The 6,131-nt window shown below is 32.7% G+C and overlaps 1 long non-coding RNA gene across 1 annotated transcript; it reads right to left on the bottom strand.

The window, feature by feature from the left end:
* Positions 1-806: 806 nt before the first annotated feature.
* LOC136837032 (uncharacterized) lies at positions 807-4,439 on the bottom strand. Its single transcript, XR_010852530.1, has 3 exons — positions 3,963-4,439; positions 2,474-2,542; positions 807-898 (listed from the first exon to the last, which is right to left on the bottom strand). It is a non-coding gene; the product is annotated as an uncharacterized lncRNA (long non-coding RNA).
* Between the last annotated feature and the right edge of the window lie 1,692 nt (positions 4,440-6,131).

Below are 6,131 nucleotides of genomic sequence, written 5' to 3' on the forward strand. Positions count from 1 at the left end.
CTACAGCGAAGGTAAAATAATCATAAAATATAATGCTTAATGGTTTATCTGAAAGGCAAAACAATCTATATTATCTTTGCACTCAGTCAGATATGTCAGTTAGATTGACGACACTCCAGATATCGGGTGTATTCTCAGACATCTTGAACTGCAATGCTATGAAGAAGTAGGTCGCCACAGTACTCACTATCTGTGGAATAGAAATCATTTTATTTTTATTTCTAGTGAACTTAATCTAGGTATGTTGAGGAATGGAAGTTCATTAATTCTGGAGAACGATTCTGAGTGGCACGTTTTCCATTTTAACAAGACAAATGCAACTTAGTATTTTTGAAAACTAAAATTTATTTTGGGGGATGGGGGAATTACAGAAAAAAGATGATAATTTATTTATAAGAAACGTCAGGCTACATTTTGGAAATCATTTAGTGATAAAATGCAATTGCATTTGTTTTTATTTACTTAGCTATCAGTTACATACTTATTTTGAGGCAACAATTCTTTGCCATGTCTTTATTACCTATTTATCTTTATTGAGACACCTGTTCTATCTTCCGCAATTTGAGGTGAAAGTACTGGAGTGTAGAAGGAGAGGCTTTAATAATCACAAAGACAGCAAACCTACAGAAATAACTTGAGGGCTTTATGTAACTGCTAAGTGTGAGAAAATTAGGAACAGCGTACAACGAGGCAAAGAATACGTAATTAGTTTAAGTTTAATGATTTGCTAATGAAACGAAAGTCAGAAATGTTACCAAAAGTCATAGCTATACAAAAATGATATGCAACGGCTCTTGTTTTTGATAACTACAGTGTTAATGCAGCGCCCGCTGAGAGTGAATAGGTTGAAAGGTGAAAACTCTAAATCAGACTCCAGCAACGAAATCACTCTGCCAACCTGCAGGGTTGTATTGATTTTTTAAAAGTTCAGTTTTCTTGCATTGAAGTTGATAATAATAATTATGCTTTAATGTATTTAGCAATATTTTGGCATAAGGCTGCTTTTGGTGCTATAACAACCCAGGGTTGTACGCAAAATAACAGTTTACCTTGGACTAATCTTTTAACCTGGTTTTCTGATGATGAGGCTGATTTTATTATAACCATTTGCTCCAATTTAGATACATTTTAACTGGCAATGAATGTCAATAAAAAACAAACTATGTTTTAGTCTAGAGGAATTGTGTTGGCTAAGCCTTCCATTTAGAAGCCAATTTTTTCCTAGATACAACTCTTTTCTCACTTTCTGAAGAGATTTTTAATAGACTGACAGCAAACAAGAATATCAGACATGCCTGGGTTGATCATTGGTGCTGGAAATGAACTGCTGTAAAGCCATTCAGTCTTAACTGGGACAGAAATCTCTGCTATTCAATTAGAGGAATGATAAAATTGTTGAAAGATAAAAAGGTTGAAAGATTCTCTGATGCCAGGATTAGCGTTTACTATAAACAATATGCTGCCTTGCTGTATACGTGAGACACTTTCTCTACTAGACTTTGATTATTTACTTTGGTGGATATCAGCAATTTTGCATCGTGCAGTATTCATATTTTATGTAGATTCTTCCAAGGACGGATGTTTGTTGTTGTTCTTTGGTGAATTATTTCATGAAGCTTTAATTAACATCGTTACTAGTTTGGTGATAGCCAGCTTGTTTTAAGAAAGAAGACCATTAACTACTTGATCAGTAGTGAATAATTTGATTAAATTAGTGGAAAATAGTTGCTTATTTGTACGTCTTGCCAAAATCTTTACAGTTAAGCGGAACTAGTTTTCATTTGTCAACCAAGAATGTATACCTTGACAATGAATCCCATGATTTTGATTACTGTCGATCTATGTTATACCAGAATGATGGTTTCTCTCTTGGATGGAATCCATCATTGCAAAAAAATATGATAAAAGTGGCAGTTTTTTTTTTTTTAGTTTAAAGTAAAACTTAATTGTAGAATCAGATAAAACACAACTTTGTCTCAGGCACAGGAAAAATAACATGGGAACCTGCTACTTCTCTACCTGGAATAATAAAGAACACGAATATTTGCAACATGATCCAGACTGACTTTCCCAGAGTCTCTGATTATTGAATAAAAATTATAATCGCCAATTGACGACAATTATTGACTTTCTTTCCGAAAGAGTTGAAACTATACGCGTTATGATGCCGTAAGCTGCTTGTATTTACCTGTGAGAATTTTAGAGTAATCATATAGAATTCCTTATGCTGCATATGCAACAAATTTTAAACTATCATTAATCTAAAGGCTTGTAAAAGACAAACGGGCATTAACTAGTCCTTGCTTTTTTTTTAATAATATTATCGTTTCCACTGGTATAAGAGTATTTAGGTAAAGAACTGAGTTATTTTCTTTCTGAGATTTTTGCCATTAATGGTATTTACCGCAAGATTGCAAGATTTAGTATTTGAAGGTAAGATGAGTAACAGGCGTTACAAATGAGACTAACATACTTCGTGATGTAGTTCTTCGTTGTTCAGGCTCTCCATCAAGAGACGCAGCTTCCTTCGCCATGACCTTTTCTGTAAAAAAAAAAAAAAAAAAATCGTGCATGATCAAATACACACAAATACACACGTCAGGATTGTGATATTAAAATTCAAAAGGTTTTACAACGTCTGCATAGCAGAAACGATGGAATTGGTCTTTCCCCAATGTTTGGTCATGTAATTTATATAAATATATATACAGGGATATCGGCATTATAATGATTTGCCATGAGCACAAGATAGAAAACTATCGATCATAAAAATTTGCAGTATTACATTAATGAGAATGAGAAGTTATGGAGACTGCTGGATGGACAAAAGAACACACACACACACACACACACACACACACACACACATACATATATATATATATATATATATATATATATATATATATATATATATATATATATATATATATATATATATATATATATATATATATATATATATATATATATATATATATATATATATATATATATATATATATATATATATTATACATACACAATTGTTCTGTAACTATATATAACATATACAGTTCTAAAAGAGTAGTAGAGTTACTAAAGAGACTCATTCAAACTGGATGGTATCTAATGGAGTATTTACTCAGGAAAAGTTACAAGCTTTCCTGACAAACCATCCACATTATCAAGTATCCGTACACTGTACGGATACTTGATAATGTGGACACTGTTTGTCCAAAAAGCTTAATTATTCTATATAAATATATATTATATATAAATATAGTTTATATATATATATAATATATATATATATATATATATATATATATATATATATATATATATATATATATATATATATATATATATATATATATATATATATATATATATATATATATATATATATATTATATATATATTATATATATATATATATATATATATATATATATATATATATATATATATATATATATATATATATATATATATATATATATATATATATATATATATATATATATATATATATATATATATATATATATATATATATAATGTTAATTTATGGTCTTACGCTTTACCATAATAATGAACATTGGAGTAATTATGATTACTTACGTATTCTCGTTGCAGATCGGTTAATCATAATAGAAATTAGCATAAACCTACATCACATATCAATGACGTGAAAATCTAGGGTACTTTCTTTTTGCCTGTAGTAACTCAATAACGTGAGTTAAGCTTCATATGAAAGTTCCATGCCGAGTTGGCCTACGAATAATGTGTCTTCTTTGTTACATATATATATATATATATATATATATATATATATATATATATATATATATATATATATATATATATATATAGAGAGAGAGAGAGAGAGAGAGAGAGAGAGAGAGAGAGAGAGAGAGAGAGAGAGAGAGAGAGAGAGAGAGAGATGTTGCAGTCAAACGAGTAGCATGAAAATTTACCTTTAGAAGCAGGCAGTCAGGCGAATACAATACCGAGACGGGCAAAGGCACGAAAAGGGCTCCTGTAACACAGTACAGTAACTTGAAACTCGAAGAGAGAATCACGCAAACGAAAGTGAGTGCGGCCAAGATGTTGGATGACAGCGATAAGATGAGCGGCAAACTCTCAAAGTTTGCCAGTTTTTCGGTTATTTCATCTATCCATATTAACCACTTGCACAGTTTTTCGAATTCCATTTGTCTGTTTACCAGTTTATCCTCAGTTATATTACCAACTATTTCGCGTGCCGGAAAGTTTTTCATATCTCGCAATTGATTCCTAATAATGAACACTTCTTTTTCTTTGTGCCTTTGTGACGTGTTCTTTCCGTTAAATAAGATATTACATGGAGAGTTGATTCTGTTGCGCTTGTAAATGCCACGGTCATCACCATCGCACGGCACATGATCGTTGGTCCATTGAGCGTATTGCTTATTCAGCTCTCGTTCAAGTTTCAAAGATAAAGTCTGCATGATGGAGTATACAAGACCAAATGTTGCTAAGCAACCAACTATCATATGATAGGCATACATTAAACTGTAAACAATGTGCAGCGCTGATAGCCTCACGTCATTGATATAATATGCCCATGATAACAAAAAGTAAGACATTGTAACGGAGGAAGAGAAAGAACAGCCCAGTATTATGTACATAGTCAGGAACTGATCCATGAATTTCTGTCATCATTGTTTCAGCTATTTCTACAACATTTTTCCTGTTCAGTAAAAGATAGATCTGGAGAACAATTGCCGATAATAACATGGCTGTGTTGCATATCAAAATGATAGTATTGATTGTGGCTTTCTGATTGTAATTAGCAAGTAAAAAGTGTACAACCATGCATGCTACAAGCACTGCCATAGATAAAAGAGACCGTAATTTTCCAGATACGTTTTCCTTAAATACATATCTATAGGTCATAGCAGTGGTATTTCCTGGTCCACATTCGGCTTTCTGCCCTCGACGCCTGAAGAAAGATGAAGGAGGCCATCCGTAAGGAAATGCTCCGCACACACGCAACAAGTGAAGAATCATCAAGAATGGATGGGGAACTCTGATGGGCATTTTCAAACTCTTGAAAATCACAAGATGTTTTCAGTGCATGAAGATTTTTCTTTTCACCGAAGTAGCGAAAATCAAAATGAATACTTATATGTGTCACATTTAGATTTGCATGCCTCTCATTTCACTAGACCTATTTCCTCTTGCACTCTGTATCCTTATATCTAGAGATCAACAAGAAATTTATCCCCTTAGCAGCATTACTGCAATGAAAGGCAATGTACCTTTTACGCTTTACGACAAGAAACTAACGGTCGTGCACTCAAGCTACATCATTTGTTTAACCGAAGTTTATCAACTAGTACTGTCCGTGTGACTTAATTCAAATAAACTATTTTCTCAGTAAACATTTGGCAACTCAACCATAACGATTTTCATGGGTGTACCGAGGAAACGCCCTTGTCTGTTTCGTTGCCATAACTCCAGAGGCCTCACAATAACAGTACTCACATTGTTTGCGTTATTGAATACTCTGAGATCAGCGATGCAACCGTTCATGATATTTTATTGGAAGCACAAGGCGCTCAATAATACCCAGGCATTGAATATTATTTTGTTACGCAGAAGGCATATATAATTTGTCATTCTTGTTATTATTATATTGAAGACTATCAGTCGCATATGGATATCCTAAACTAATGATGAAGTGTGTGGTATAATATATATATCAATTATAGCATCTCATTACAGAGGACGGGTCCAAAGAAGAAAGAACATAGTAATTGGTGCAATACTCTTACTTTAACTATTGAAAATTGGAAAAACTATAGTGCGGAAAACTTCCACATCGGCCACTTCATACACCTACACAGGGCACTCATCAGTTACAAGTCAAACCTTCTGCAAACATTAAGCCATTCATAACTATCTTGCTCATACTTTCGAAGTTCCATTTTTTTTTTTCAAAACCCATTTGATATAATTTGCACAGATCTTTCTTGGTCTCCCTATCACCTCCGGCCAATGAAGAATTGGAGGAATTTATTTCTGATGATAGAAATTCATTTCTCGGTGTAATGTGGTTCGGATTCCACAATAAGCTGTAGGTCCCGTTGCTACGTAACCAG

The sequence above is a fragment of the Macrobrachium rosenbergii genome, chromosome 57, assembly GCF_040412425.1.
Source record: "Macrobrachium rosenbergii isolate ZJJX-2024 chromosome 57, ASM4041242v1, whole genome shotgun sequence".
Lineage (NCBI taxonomy): Eukaryota > Metazoa > Arthropoda > Malacostraca > Decapoda > Palaemonidae > Macrobrachium > Macrobrachium rosenbergii.